The sequence below is a fragment of the Bufo gargarizans genome, chromosome 5 (assembly GCF_014858855.1).
Source record: "Bufo gargarizans isolate SCDJY-AF-19 chromosome 5, ASM1485885v1, whole genome shotgun sequence".
NCBI lineage: Eukaryota > Metazoa > Chordata > Amphibia > Anura > Bufonidae > Bufo > Bufo gargarizans.
Genome location: NC_058084.1, coordinates 181,517,227 through 181,533,961, shown reverse-complemented (window position 1 = coordinate 181,533,961; position 16,735 = coordinate 181,517,227).

Sequence of the window (16,735 nt, the reverse complement as noted above, 5' to 3'; positions counted from 1 at the left end):
TCACCCAACGTTGGAACAGTCCATTGGCATATATTTAGGCCCCGGCACCCAGACAGAGGAGAGGTTCATTCAACTTTTGGTAGCCTCGCAATATAATGGTAAAATTAAAATAAAAATAGGATTGAATGAGGAAGTGCCCTGGAGTACAATAATATATGGTTAAGGGGAGGTAGTTAATGTCTAATCTGGACAAGGGACGGACAGGTCCAGTGGGATCCATGCCTGGTTCATTTTTATGAACGTCAGCTTGTCCACATTGGCTGTAGACAGGCGGCTGCGTTTGTCTATAATGACGCCCCCTGCTGTGCTGAATACACGTTCAGACAAAACGCTGGCCGCCGGGCAGGCCAGCACCTCCAAGGCATAAAAGGCTAGCTCTGGCAACGTGGACAATTTAGAGACCCAGAAGTTGAATGGGGCCGAACCATCAGTCAGTACGTGGAGGGGTGTGCACACGTACTGTTCCACTATGTTAGTGAAATGTTGCCTCCTGCTAAAACGTTGCGTATCAGGTGGTGGTGCAGTTAGCTGTGGCGTGTTGACAAAACTTTTCCACATCTCTGCCATGCTAACCCTGCCCTTAGAGGAGCTGGCCGTGACACAGCTGCCTTGGCGACCTCTTGCTCCTCCTCTGCTTTGGCCTTGGGCTTCCACTTGTTCCCCTGTGACATTTGGGAATGCTCTCAGTAGCGCGTCTACCAACGTGCGCTTGGACTCGCGCATCTTCCTATCACGCTCCAGTGCAGGAAGTAAGGTGGGCACATTGTCTTTGTAGCGTGGATCCAGCAGGGTGGCAACCCAGTAGCCCGCACACGTTAAAATGTGGGCAACTCTGCTGTCGTTGCGCAGGCACTGCAGCATGTAGTCGCTCATGTGTGCCAGGCTGCCCAGGGGTAAGGACAAGCTGTCCTCTGTGGGAGGCGTATCGTCATCGTCCTGCCTTTCCCCTCAGCCACGCACCAGTGATGGGCCCGAGCTGCGTTGGGTGCCACCCCGCTGTGACCATGCTTCATCCTCATCCTCCTCCACCTCCTCCTCATCCTCCTCGTCCTCCAGTAGTGGGCCCTGGCTGGCCACATTTGTACCTGGCCTCTACTGTTGCAAAAAACCTCCCTCTGAGTCACTTCGAAGAGACTGGCCTGAAAGTGCTAAAAATGACCCCTCTTCCTCCTCCTCCTCCTCCTGGGCCACCTCCTCTTCCATCATCGCCCTAAGTGTTTTCTCAAGGAGACATAGAAGTTGTATTGTAACGCTGATAACGGCGTCATCGCCACTGGCCATGTTGGTGGAGTACTCGAAACAGCGCAACAGGGCACACAGGTCTCGCATGGAGGCCCAGTCATTGGTGGTGAAGTGGTGCTGTTCCGTAGTGCGACTGACCCGTGCGTGCTGCAGCTGAAACTCCACTATGGCCTGCTGCTGCTCGCACAGTCTGTCCAGCATGTGCAAGGTGGAGTTCCACCTGGTGGGCACGTCGCATATGAGGCGGTGAGCGGGAAGGCCGAAGTTACGCTGTAGCGCAGACAGGCGAGCAGCGGCAGGATGTGAACGCCGGAAACGCGAACAGACGGCCCGCACTTTATGCAGCAGCTCTGACATGTCGGGGTAGTTGTGAATGAACTTCTGCACCACCAAATTCAGCACATGCGCCAGGCAAGGGATGTGCGTCAAACCGGCTAGTCCCAGAGCTGCAACGAGATTTCGCCCATTATCGCACACCACCAGGCCGGGCTTGAGGCTCACCGGCAGCAACAACTCGTCGGTCTGTTGTTCTATACCACGCCACAACTCCTGTGCGGTGTGGGGCCTGTCCCCCAAACATATGAGTTTCAGAATGGTCTGCTGACGTTTACCCCGGGCTGTGGTGAAATTGGTGGTGAAGGTGTGTGGCTGACTGGATGAGCAGGTGGAAGAAGAGGAGGAGGAAGCCGAGAAGGAGGAGGTGGCAACAGGAGGCAAAGAATGTTGCCCTGCAATCCTTGGCGGCGGAAGGACGTGCGCCAAACAGCTCTCCGCCTGGGGCCCAGCTGCCACTACATTTACCCAGTGTGCAGTTAGGGAGATATAGCGTCCCTGGCCGTGCTTACTGGTCCACGTATCTGTGGTTAGGTGGACCTTGCCACAGATGGCGTTGCGCAGTGCACACTTGATTTTATCGGATACTTGGTTGTGCAGGGAAGGCACGGCTCTCTTGGAGAAGTAGTGGCGGCTGGGAACAACATACTGTGGGACAGCAAGCGACATGAGCTGTTTGAAGCTGTCAGTGTCCACCAGCCTAAATGACAGCATTTCATAGGCCAGTAGTTTAGAAATGCTGGCATTCAGGGCCAGAGATCGAGGGTGGCTAGGTGGGAATTTACGCTTTCTCTCAAATGTTTGTGAGATGGAGAGCTGAACGCTGCCGTGTGACATGGTTGAGATGCTTGGTGACGGAGGTGGTGGTGGCGGTACATCCCCTGTTTGCTGGGCGGCAGGTGCCAACGTTCCTCCAGAGGCGGAGGAAGAGGCCGAGGCGGCAGCAGCAGAAGAGGCCGAGGCGGCAGCAGCAGAAGAGGTAGCAGGGGGAGCCTGAGTGACTTCCTTGTTTTTAAGGTGTTTACTCCACTGCAGTTCATGCTTTGCATGTAGGTGCCTGGTCATGCAGGTTGTACTAAGGTTCAGAACGTTAATGCCTCGCTTCAGGCTCTGATGGCACAGCGTGCAAACCACTCGGGTCTTGTCGTCAGCACATTGTTTGAAGAAGTGCCATGCCAGGGAACTCCTTGAAGCTGCCTTTGGGGTGCTCAGTCCCAGATGGCGGCGGTCAGTAGCAGGCGGAGTCTCTTGGCGGCGGGTGTTCTGCTTTTGCCCACTGCTCCCTCTTTTGCTACGCCGTTGGCTCGGTCTCACCACTGCCTCTTCCTCCGAACTGTGAAAGTCAGTGGCACGACCTTCATTCCATGTGGGGTCTAGGACCTCATCGTCTCCTGCATCGTCTTCCACCCAGTCTTGATCCCTGACCTCCTGTTCAGTCTGCACACTGCAGAAAGACACAGCAGTTGGCACCTGTGTTTCGTCATCATCAGAGACTTGCTGAGGTGATATTCCAATGTCCTCATCATCAGGAAACATAAGTGGTTGTGCGTCAGTGCATTCTATGTCTTCCACCACTGGGGAAGGGCTAGGTGGATGCCCTTGGGAAACCCTGCCAGCAGAGTCTTCAAACAGCATAAGAGACTGCTGCATAACTTGAGGCTCAGACAGTTTCCCTGATATGCATGGGGGTGATGTGACAGACTGATGGGGTTGGTTTTCAGGCGCCATCTGTGCGCTTTCTGCAGAAGAGTGGGTGGGAGATAATATGAACGTGCTGGATCCACTGTCGGCCATCCAATTGACTAATGCCTGTACCTGCTCAGGCCTTACCATCCTTAGAACGGCATTGGGCCCCACCATATATCGCTGTAAATTCTGGCGGCTACTGGGACCTGAGGTAGTTGGTACACTAGGACGTGTGGATGTGGCAGAACGGCCACGTCCTCTCCCAGCACCAGAGGGTCCACTAACACCACCACGACCATGTCCACGTCCGCGTCCCTTACTAGATGTTTTCCTCATTGTTATTGTTCACCACAACAACAAAAATATTATTTGGCCCAATGTATTGTATTCAAATTCAGCTGAATATAAATTTGAGGCCTAGTATTTAGGCGCTGGGTGACAGGTATAGGTTTACTGACAGAATTAGACTTGGAAATGCACAGTAGCGGGTGTGTGAAGTTATTCTGAATGACCCTATGTGCACCTTGAATATGATATACCCTTTTAGGGATAGATTTCAAATAGCTCTGATACAGCAGAAACCACTAAATTATGAAATTGCTAAATTGGGAATTGTATTTCAACCCAGAACAAAAACTGTGCTTTGATGGACACTAAATAACTTGCCCAGACACAACAGTACAGCAGTAACGACAGATTTAGCAGGATATAAATTTGAGGCCTGGTATTTAGGCGCTAAGTGACAGGTATACGTTTACTGACAGAATTAGACTTAGAAATGCACTGTAGCGTGTGTGTGAAGTTATTCAGAATGACCCTATGTGCACCTTGAATATTATATACCCTTTTAGGGATAGATTTCAAATAGCTCTGATACAGCAGAAACCACTAAATTAGGAAATTGCTAAATTGGGAATTGTATTTCAACCCAGAACAAAAACTGTGCTTGGACGGACACTAAATAACTTGCCCAGCCACAACAGTACAGCAGTAACGACAGATTTAGCAGGATAAAAAATTTGAGGCCTAGTATTTAGGCGCTGGGTGACAGGTATAGGTTTACTGACAGAATTAGACTTGGAAATGCACAGTAGCGGGTGTGTGAAGTTATTCTGAATGACCCTATGTGCACCTTGAATATGATATACCCTTTTAAGGATAGATTTCAAATAGCTCTGATACAGCAGAAACCACTAAATTATGAAATTGCTAAATTGGGAATTGTATATTAACCCAGAACAAAAAATGTGCTTTGACGGACACTAAATAACTTGACCAGCCACACCAGTAACGACAGATTTAGCTGGATATAAACTTGAGGCCTAGTATTTAGGCGCTGGGTGACAGGTATACGTTTACTGACAGAATTAGACTGGGATATGGCCAAAAAATAACCACACTATTGATGGTTAAATGCACTTGGTGTGACAGCTTGACCAACCACACTACTGAGGGTTAAATGCACTTGGTGACAGGCGCACTGATGTAGTATATGGCCAAAAAATAAACAGACTATTGCTGGTTAAATGCACTTGGTGTGACAGCTTCACCCTGATGTAGGATTTAGCCAAAAAACAACCACACCATTGAGGGTTAAATGCACTTGGTGACAGGCGCAGCTTGCCTCTGATGTAGTATATGGCCAAAAAATAACCAGACTATTGTTGGTTAAATGCACTTCGTGTGACAGCTTCACCCTGATGTAGGATTTAGCCAAAAAACAACCACACCATTGAGGGTTAAATGCACTTGGTGACAGCTTGCCCCTGATGTAGTATATGGCCAAAAAATAAACAGACTATTGCTGGTTAAATGCACTTGGTGTGACAGCTTCACCCTGATGTAGGATTTAGCCAAAAAACAACCTCACCATTGAGGGTTAAATGCACTTGGTGACAGGCGCAGCTTGCCCCTGATGTAGTATATGGCCAAAAAATAACCAGACTATTGTTGGTTAAATGCACTTGGTGTGACAGCTTCACACTGATGTAGGAATTAGCCAAAAAACAACCACACCATTAAGGGTTAAATGCACTTGGTCGCAGCTTGTGCTGGCACTCCACAAGACACAAAATGGCCGCCGATCACCCCAGAAAAAAGTGACTGACAAACGGTCTGGGCAGACTAAAAACAGTGAGCAATTGAGTATCAGCAGCTCAATGATCCACAGCTGCAGATCGATCAATTAATCAAGTCCTTTGGAGGAGTTAATCTGCCTAATCTCGCCCTACTGTCGCAGCCGCAACCTCTCCCTATGCTGATCAGAGCAGAGTGACGGGCGGCTCTATGTGACTCCAGCTTAAATAGAGACTGGGTCACATGGTGCTCTGGCCAATCACAGCCATGCCAATAGTAGGCATGGCTGTGATGGCCTCTTGGGGCAAGTAGTATGACGCTTGTTGATTGGCTGCTTTGCAGCCTTTCAAAAAGCGCCAAGAAAGCGACGAACACCGAACCCGAACCCGGACTTTTACGAAAATGTCCGGGTTCAGGTCCGTGTCACGGACACCCCAAAATTCGGTACGAACCCGAACTATACAGTTCGGGTTCGCTCATCCCTACTCAAGATGTCTTTGTTTTAGGGTAGGGCCACACAGTCAGGTTTCAGCATGCAGTTTTGGATGGCAAAACCAGGAGTGAATTCAATAAAGAGAAGCTGTATCTTCTCCTGTTATGATCCAGTCCTGATTTTGGTTTCCAAAATTGCATCCAGAAACCAAATTGTGTGGCCCTTACATAGTCAGCCATTCAACTGAATGACAGACATTTCATACTATGTTGCTACAAGAAAAAAATCTTTGTTGTCATGCCTGTTCACATATTGAAAGGGCATCTCTCTGATGAGATAATATTGGTGATCAAAATCTAGTGCCGTATGTTAGAAGCTGTTACGCCCTGCCCTGGGAGTGATCTGAGAAGAACTGTCAGACTTGCTGCATGTGAATCTATCTGGCAGATTGCTTTGTTGTGGCTTTGGGCAGGATCCCACCCCTCACAGGTTCTGCTCATTAGTTAGTGATGCTATTTATACCTGCCTCTCACTATAGCCCTTGCGGTTTATAGTTTCTCCTGGAGTTCTCTGCTGGTGTTTGGTGGATCTCCTGCTCCCAGTTTGTCTTCAGTTCTTCCTTCCCTTCTGTTGTTTGTTCTGGCTAGGCCTTAGGTAGATGCTGGTTCCTTCATCTTGTGCAAGGAATCGGTTGTCTTTTCACCTGCTCCCTAGCTGAGGATTTGAGTCAGTTGCAGCAGGGCTTAGGTTCATATGCATGAACACTTCTACCATCAAGATTTTTTCATGTTGGTAGGAGTCAAGGAAAGGCTCAGGGATTGTCAGTTTTGCCAGCAATGCCCCAGCCTCCAATCGCCAAACCCATTCCACTGCCACATCAAATTAAGTATAGACCACAGAACAAAGCTTTAACGGCCGTGGCATTCACCTGACAGAAAAGAGCAAGTAATTAAGTGGCTGGAGGTACAGTACAGACCAAAAGTTTGGACACACCTTCTCATTCAAAGAGTTCTCTTTATTTTCATAACTGTGAAAATTGTAGATTCACACTGAAGGCATCAAAACTATGAATTAACACATGTGGAATTATATACTTATCAAAAAAGTATGAAACAACTGAAAATATGTAATATTCTAGGTTCTTCAAAGTAGCCACCTTTTGCTTTGATTACTGCTTTGCACACTCTTGGCATTCTCTTGATGAGCTTCAAGAGGTAGTCACCTGAAATGGTCTTCCAACAGTCTTGAAGGAGTTCCCAGAGATGCTTAGCACTTGTTGGCCCTTTTGCCTTCACTCTGCGGTCCAGCTGTCACCACCAGACATCTGAGAAGCTCTGACTGATGCCTTTCAGAGCCTCCTCCTTGAGCTTCCTTTTGTTTTGCTTTCATTTTCTCATCTCGTTAGCCTCTCTCAGCTGTCATGTAGTTGCACTGATTGCATCCCTTTAAATCCCTTCCCAGACTGCTTCACTTTGCGGTTTATATTCCTACTTCTGAGTCTTCTACAGATAAGTTTTGTTCATTCATTTGTGTTTTTCAGTTTGCTGGATCCCAGGTGACCCTGACTCCCTCTGTATCAAGTGTAGGGAGCCGGTGGCCGTGTCCCCTCACTATTGTAGGGTGTTCAGGTGTTATACAGTCGAGGTACGAGGATATGCGATCATCTACCGTTGGGATTTTCGCATAGGCTGAGCAGTCAGGGAGAGAGCCAGGTCTGATGCAGGGCTCTCCCTTTTGTTCCTTAGTTTTGGATCCAGTGAGTCGGATATTCATTTTGTGTCTTCTAGTTTCCTGTACACCCTCCGTGACACCAGCTCACCCCAAACCATCTCGATTGCGTTCAGGTCCGGTGCCAGGTCATCTGGCGCAGCACCCCATCACTCTTCTTCATGGACAAATAGCACTTACACAGCCTGGAGGTCATTGTCCTGTTGAAAAATAAATGACGGTCCAACTAAACGCAAACCGGATGGAATAGCATGCCGCTGCAAGATGCTGTGGTAGCCATGCTGGTTCAGTATGCCTTCAATTTTGAATAAATCCCCAACAGTGTCACCAGCAAAGCACCCCCACACCATCACACCTCCTCCTCCATGCTTCACGGTGGGAACCAGGCATGTAGAGTCCATCCGTTCACCTTTTCTGCGTCGCACAAAGACACGGTGGTTGGAACCAAAGATCTCAAAATTGGACTCATCGGACCAAAGCACAGATTTCCACTGGTCTAATGTCCATTCCTTGTGTTCTTTAGCCCAAACAAGTCTCTTCTGCTTGTTGCCTGTCCTTAGCAGTGGTTTCCTAGCAGATATTCGACCATGAAGGCCTGATTCACACAGTCTCCTCTGAACAGTTGTTCTAGAGATGTGTCTGCTGCTAGAACTCTGTGTGGCATTGACCTGGTCTCTAATCTGAGCTGCTGTTAACCTGCGATTTCTGAGGCTGGTGACTCGGATGAACTTATCCTCCGCAGCAGAGATGACTCTTGGTCTTCCTTTCCTGGGGCGGTCCGCATGTGAGCCAGTTTCTTTGTAGCGCTTGATGGTTTTTGTGACTGCACTTGGGGACACTTTCAACGTTTTCCCAATTTTTCAGACTGACTGACCTTCATTTCTTAAAGTTTTCTTTACTTAGCTGTTTTTTTCTTGCCATAATACAAATTCTAACAGTCTATTCAGTAGGACTATGGGCTGTGTATCCACCTGACTTCTCCACAACACAACTGATGGTCCCAACCCCATTTATAAGGCAAGAAATCCCACTTATTAAACCTGACAGGGCACATCTGTGAAGTGAAAACCATTTCAGGTGACTACCTCTTGAAGCTCATCAAGAGAATGTCAAGAGTGTGCAAAGCAGTAATCAAAGCAAAAGGTGGCTACTTTGAAGAACCTCGAATATGACATATTTTCAGTTGTTTCATACTTTTTTGATAAGTATATAATTCCACATGTGTTAATTCATAGTTTTGATGTCTTCAGTGTGAATCTACAAGTTTCATAGTCATGAAAATAAAGAAAACTCTTTGAATGAGAAGGTATGTCCAAACTTTTGGTCTGTACTGTACATTAGATGGTCACTGGATAACAATTTTACTGTGAGCCAGTACATGCCCCAAAATTTAGACATTCACCTGACATAAAAGAACAATTGATTATGTGGCTGGAGGTATATTAGATGGTCACTGGATAACAAATTTACTGTAGTCCAGGTCGTCACAGGTGTTAAATTTCTCCGAGATCCATGCCTCATTAATTTATAGAAATGTAAGGTAGTCCACACTGTCGAGAGCTAGGCGAGTGTGCTTATCTGTCACAATCCCCACTGCTGCGCTGAACGTCCTTTCGGACAGGACACCTGTCCATGTCAAATTGTGCCATCTCTGGCCATAGGTCAAGCCTGCACACCGTTAGTCCAGGAGTTCCTCGTTTTTTAGAGCGTCCATATCAGCTGTTAACCGGATGTAGTCGGACACCTGTCGGTCTAGGCGATCCCTGAGGCTGGATCCAGAGGGCGGCTGTCGATGAGTTGGCTACAAGAATGATCTCATATCCGAAGTGACCGACACATCTTCAAACTGCCCTCTTCTTGCAGGCGCAGTAGGTTTGGTACCCGCACCTGTTTTGCTGTGGGTGGAAATTCCACATCACCTCCCTAGATATCCACATTTATGTGCAACAGGCTCCTCTAACCAGTTAATTATCCACTGACAGAGTTTTCTTCATCATCTATATCATATTCATCAAGCCTTTTATGGTAGGTAAGTATTATATTCATTTATCTATTTGTTTATCTGTATTCCCTACGAATATTTCTTGTTTATCACCCCCTGATGAACTGCCAGGCACAGGTAAAATGTGTTGGAATTTATTTAAAAAATTTAGACATCATATTGTCTTTTTCCTTGGGCTAATCTATATATCCCATAGGACATTTTATGCATCCATCGTCTAAGTAGGATTGAAGATAGATATGGGTACGGGGACAGGGTACTTCCACCATTAGGGGGTATCTCTGGGCACAGGGCTGAGGTCTCCAGGGATATTTAGGGAAAGATACTCCTTTGTTATACTAAAAAAAATCCGCCCTGCAAATAATTTTCCCCATTATCCTATTCATAGTGGGAGTTTTTTCTAAAAAGTATCTTTCTTTAAGCATAGGATATCACCTGAGCAGTTTCTTGCTCCGTTACCCCTTATATTAATAAAGGAATTGTTTTAATAAGCACGTTACTTTCTTTCTACTTACTTAAATTTAATTAACTACGTGTCTACTATCTATACCATCTTTCCGATAATTTTCTTAAATTGTAAATTCCTCTGCCAGCAACCGCAACAGCAGAATGCAGCATCTCTCGAAGCAAGGCCTGGAAATGCTGCATTCTGACAGCCCTCTGTGATGCTGGTAACATGTCTGCCATTTTGTGTTTGTACCGAGGGTCTAAGTACGTTGCCACCCATTACTGGTCCTCGCCCTTTATGCTTTTTATACGAGTGTCCCTCCTCAAACACTGGAGCATAAAGGCCCCCATTTGCACTAATTTGGAAGCGGTGGAGCGCCCTGGCTCCTGCTCATCGCCCCAGGAGAATGTCGTCCTTCCCCCAGCCATGGACAACACCAGAGATCTCCTAAAAGTTTAAAGTCCCCCTCAAAGCCTGCACTTCTTGCTCCTCCTCCTCCTCCTCCCTCGGCCACCATCCTCTTACTCTGGAAAGAAGGTTTAAGGTATGATGTCACTGATGGTGCCCTGGCAGCGACTGACCAGTTTGGTGATCTCATCAAATGGTCACAGAAGTCTGCATGCGTCGTGCATGAGCAGCCACCTGCACAGTGAAAAGAAACCAAGCTCCCCAGAACCTGTCCTGCTGTAGAGTTTGCACAAGTAGTCGTTAATGGCATGTTGCTGCTGGAGCAGCCTATCAAGCATATACAAGGTGGAGTTCCAGCACGTCAGGCAGTCACAAATCAGACGTCTGACGGTCAGGTGTGGTCGCTGCTGAACTGGCCATGTAAGATCTTCTAAAATGGCCAGAGATTTTCCTGGCCTGCTGCAAGACGTCTTAGACCCTGGGGTATTTGGCAACGAATTGCTGCACGACTAAGTTCAGGACATGTGCCATGCATGGCACGTGTGTCATTTCGCCCTGTTTCAGCCCGCTCAGCAGATTGGCAACGTTGTCGCCCACCAGTTTACCAACTGTCAAATTGAGTGGGATTAGCCACTGATCGGCCTGTGACCGCAGAGCTGAAAGCAGTGCAGGACCGGTGTGGCTCTTGGTTTCCAGGCACAACAGCCGCAGCACAGCATGACAAAGTGTCAGGTTCTGGGGAGCTTGGGGGGTGTAGCGGAAGAGGCGGTAGCAGTGGAAAAGGAGGAATCAGCCGAAGAGGAGACGGAGGATGGAGTAGGAGGAGGAGAAAAAGAGGCAGGCCTGCATGCAATCCGTGGCAATAACACCAAATCCAAACGGGTGCCACTGGTTACATGCTTGACGGCCGTCAGAAGGTTCACCCAGTGGGCAGTAAAAGTTATGCACCTTCCCTGTCCGTTTTTGCAAGACCACATGTCTGTGGTCAGATGTATCTCGGCACCGACACTGTGTGCCAGAGATATATTCACTTGCTGCTTAACGTAGCCATACAGCTCTGGGATGCCCTTCTGGGAGAAATATTTACTTCCAGGGACATTCCATTGCAGTGTGAAAATGGCCAAAAATGTCTAAAGGCCTCTGAGTCCACCAGATTATATGGCAGTAGTTGACAGGCTAGTAGTTCCAACAAGCCAGCGATCAGCCGTTGGGCAAGAGGGTTATTCCGACGTCATCAACATTTTTACGCTCGAACATTTGGGCCACGGAATCCTGCCTTCTACCAGATGAACGCAACGACTGCACGGTGGAGGGTAGAGTGGAGGACAAATGGGAGGAGAAGGAAAAGAGGCAGGAAGTAGAGCGCCGGGAGTGTGGCTTTGTGGGTTCTGACGGCGATGCTCCCTCTATGCTATGACGGCGATGCTCCCTCTAGGAGAGCAAGATGTGACCGTGCATGGTGGATGGCTCACTCCAGATACATTTGCAGTCTGTTTTTGCCTCCTGTGTATTGCGAGTCCTGCCTGCTTCTCCTCCTTTTCCTTTCTGCTGCTCTGTCTCTCCCTTTGAATTCCCCTCCTCTTCCTCTTTAGTGGGCACCCACCTGACATCCATTGACACATCATCATCATCACCTTCACCACCACTGACATTAGAGTAGGCAGCAACAACGGGGACCACACTCCTTGGTCTGATCTAGGTACTGTCGTCAGACCGCTGGGTGGCGGCCGTTGCTACCTCCTCTTCCTCATCTCATGCCAAGAATGGCTGTGCATCGGTAATGTCTGTGAATGGATGGGAAAATAATTCCTCTGACTGGAGTGGAGGGGCTGTGGTGGTGGTGGTGTCTTTGGGGGTGCACACAGCAGAGAGTGAGGAGGGTTCAGATACAGAGGATGAGGAGGGTGCAGAAGCGGAAGGCTGAGTAAGCTACTCAACCAACTCTGGTGTGTACTTTGACGTAATCGCATGCACCTTCTCAAACTTCCCACTTAGGCTCCAGGCTGGTGCACTTGCCCGACCCCTACCACCCCTGTGGAACGGCCTGCCTCTTCCTCTGCCTGTCATTTTTAAAATGACCTTGTGCCAAAGTCCCTAGAGAAGAGCAGTATTTGTGGAAGCAGGTATATCGCAAGCCTCAATCAGTATGTGGTGGAAGCTGGTATATCAAGCCTCTTAATCAGTATTTTGTTGAAGCAGGTGTATCACAGGCATCAATCAATATTTGGTGGAGGCAGGTATATCGCACCCCTAAATCAATATTTTGTGGAAGTAGGTGTATCGCAGGCCTTAATCAGTATTAGGTGGAAGCAGGTATATAAATCCCCTTAATCAGTAGTTTGTGGAAGCAGGTATATCGCACCCCTTAATTTGTATTTTGTGGAAGCAGGTATATAGAACCCCTTATCAATATTTGGTGGAAGCAGGTATATCAATTACCTTAATCAGTAGTTTGTGAAAGCAGGTATATCGCACCCCTCAATTAGTATTTTGTGGAAGCAGGTATATAAAAAACCCTTAATCAGTATTTTATGGAAGCGGGTATATCACACCCCTCAATCAGTATTTTGTGGAAGTAGGTGTATTGCATGCCTCAATCAATATTTGGTGAAAGCAGGTATATCACACCCCTCAATCAGTATTTTGTGGAAGCAGGTATATCAAACCCCTTAATCAGTATTTTGTGGAAGCAGGTGTATCGCAGGCCTCAATCAATATTTGGTGGAAGCAGGTATATAAATCCCCTTAATCAGTATTTTGTGGAAGCAGATGTATCACAAGCCTCAATCAATATTTGGTGGAAATAGGTATATCAATCCCCTTAACCGCCTCCGGACCGCCTAATGCAGATCCGCGGTCCGGAGGCGGCAGCTGCAGGCAGACTGACGCATATACACGTCATCTCGCGAGACGCGAGATGACGCGCTTAGCCGGCCCGCGCATGCGCAATGCGGGCCGGCATTTCTTCAAGGGGGGTCGCTTCATCAGCTTGATCGTGGCTGGCAAGCTGATGATTTTTAAAAAATCCAATCAAAAGCCAGATAACAGATCATATTAGTAAATATGATCTGTTATATGGCTGCCCTGCTCCTCTGCTGGTCCTTTTGGTCGGTTGGATCCAGCAGAGAAGCAGGCTTCACAGTGAGTAGCACCAACACTACACTTTAGCCCCAGATCACCCCCTGCACCCCAATTAACCCTTTGATCACCCCTATGATCGCCCCTGTCAATCACTAGTGAAAGGAAAAAAGTGATCAGTGTAAACTGTCACATTTTTTTTTCACTGGTATTGACCGTTAGGTTTTAGGATAGTTTAGGCCCATTGGTTAGGTAGTTTAGGGATCAGTTAGCGCCCAGCCCACCGCACCACAGTCCCTTATTCGCTGATTAGCGTATTGCTAATCAGTATTTGTACTTTTATAGTATCTGTAAGTGATCAAAACTGATCACAGTCAGATCTATAATAGTATTAGTGTCACTTTAGTTCGCCCTCCACCCAAAACGCAGTGTTTGCCCACACCCGCCCCGCCGCAGTGACAAAAAACTTTACACGCGCTGCGGCGATAAAAAAATCAGTTTTGATATTTTTTATCAACCGCAGCGGCCTCCGGTACTTCGCTAGCCTCCCATTTGTAAGACAGGCTTGCTTTTTTTTCTTGGGTAGTCTCAGGGAATACCCCTAAATTTAGTTGCCCAAATGTCAAACAGGGGGTATTCTTCTGAAGAGGCCTACAGGCTTCTGACCCAGTCAGATGAGGAATGGGAACCCTCATCTGATGAATCTAGCGGGTCAGAATATGAACCTGTAGAAAGCAGTGGCACTCTGACCCAAAGTTCAGACGAGGAGGTTGAGGTCCCGGATAGCACCAGGCGTACCCGGCTCCGTGTCGCTAGACCACCGGTTGCGCAGGATCCGCTTCAAGGGCAGCAGAGTGGGGCTGGCGCTGTCTGATTACGTGGTGAGGCATACACCAGCAGCGCAGCCCTCCCTGGACCAAGTACCAGCACTGCCGTACAACCCGGTGAAGTGGCGAGCACCAGAAGGGCAGTTGAAGCTGGTACGGTGGCACGTGCATTAGTTACCCCGTCGCAGCCACCGCAAAGACGGGCCCGTAGACCCCCTAGAATCCCTGAGGTGCTGGCAAACCCTGATTGGTAGTCCCCAACTTCAGCCGCACCTGTAGTTCCCCCTTTCACCCCCCAGTCTGGAGTTCGGGTTGAGACAACTCAGATCGGTTCGGCCCTAGGATTTTTTGAGCTGTTCTTGACTGAGGAGCTTTTGGGCATAGTCGTGGACGAAACAAACCGGTATGCCACACAATTTATAACCGCCAACCCGGGAAGCTATTATGCCCAGCCTTTCCGGTGGAAACCAGTCCAAGTTTCCGAAATTAAAACTTTTCTGGGCCTTCTCCTCAACATGGGTATAACCAAAAAGCATGAATTGCGGTCATATTGGTCCACGAACCCAATTCATCACATGCCCATGTTCTCTGCTGCTATGTCCAGGGCACGTTTTGAGGCCATCCTGCGTTTCCTGCACTTTAGCGACAACACCACCCCCCGTCCCAGAAGCCACCCAGCTTTTGACCGGCTCCACAAAATTCGGCCCCTCATAGACCATTTCAACCAGAAATGTGCAGATTTGTATACCCCAGAGCAAAACATCTGCGTAGATGAGTCCCTAATACATTTTACCGGGCGCCTTGGCTTCAAACAACACATTCCAAGCAAGCGCGCCCGGTATGGGGTCAAATTGTATAAGCTCTGTGAAAGGGCCACAGGCTATACCCACAAATTTTGTGTCTATGAGGGAAAAGATCAGACCCTGGAGCCGGTCGGTTGCCCTGACTACCTGGGGAGCAGTGGGAAGACAGTCTGGGACTTGGTGTCACCCTTATTCAGCAATGGGTACCATCTTTATGTGGACAATTTCTACACAAGTGTGGCCCTCTTCAGGCATTTGTTTCTAGAACAGATTGGCTGCTGTGGCACCGCGCAAACTAGTCGCGCGGGCTTCCCCCAACGGCTCGTTACCACCCGTCTTGCAAGGGGGGAGAGGGCTGCCTTGTGTAATGAAGAACTGCTCGCGGTGAAATGGAGAGACAAGCGTGACGTTTACATGCTCTCCTCCATTCACGCAGACACGACAATACAAATTGAGCGAGCAACCCATGTCATTGAAAAGCCCCTCTCAGTCCACGACTATAACCTTCACATGGGAGGGGTGGACTTCAATGACCAGATGTTGTCTCCGTATTTAGTTTCCCGCAGAACCAGATGCTGGTATAAGAAGGTGTCTGTATATTTGATTCAATTGGCTCTGTATAATAATTTTGTTCTCTACAGTAAGGCTGGGAGAACAGGATCCTTCCTCAAATTTCAGGAAGAGATCATCGAGAACCTCCTGTACCCAGGAGGTTCCGTGGCCCCATCCACCAGTGTAGTTAGCCGTCTACACGAGTGACATTTCCCCAATGTCGTTGCCGGTACCTCAACCCAACCGTCACCCCGAAAAAGATGTCGTGTCTGTAGAAGGAGTGGAATAAGGCGTGACACCCGCTATTTCTGTCCTGACTGCCCTGACCACCCTGCCCTATGCTTAGGGGAGTGTTTCCGGAAGGGATCACATCTCACCAGGACAGGCACACAGGGCTATTAGGGCCCATTCACACAGAGCTGCTGCAAACGTCTCCTTTCACCTGGGACAAAGTGCATAATGCACTTCGCCACATCTTTGGGCCATTTGCACTTTGCACATTGTCCCATGGGGAAGGAGAGGTTTGTCCTATAAAGGTAAAAAAAAAAAAATCACCAGTAAGCAAAAAGGTTAATGTTCAGTTCAAAAAGTCAAAGTTTATATGTTCTGTTCCAAAGTTAATAAAATTATTGCGTTGCGGCCTGGTTTTTTCTTTTTTTTTTTACCTTCCTTCCAGGTGGACCAACCGATCGACTAGCTGCAGCACTGATGTGCATTCTGACAGAAGCATTGCGCTGCTGTCAGATTACACACAAGTCGGTGTATGAGGTGCTGCAAGACGAGATTTCTCCTCTGCAGTAAAAGATAAATTTGCCGAGACATATGAGCTGAGGAGGAGGCTATGTTCCTATGCTTTGGCAAACACTTTGTATATAAAAAAATAAATAAATCCTGGCAATGATTTATTCATCCACATCGATTGATGTGAATGGAGAAATCTGGTTTGCCAGGGCATACGAGCTAAGTGGGTATGGATGTTGGGCGAAGCTCCTATGTCCTGGCAGACGACTTTCCCCTCCTTTTTTTTTTTTTGGCAGAGATTTTTTCATCCACATTGATCGATGCGAATGAAGAAATCTGTGCCGCTCATTTTTTTCTTTCAGCCCAGAGGCTGAATGG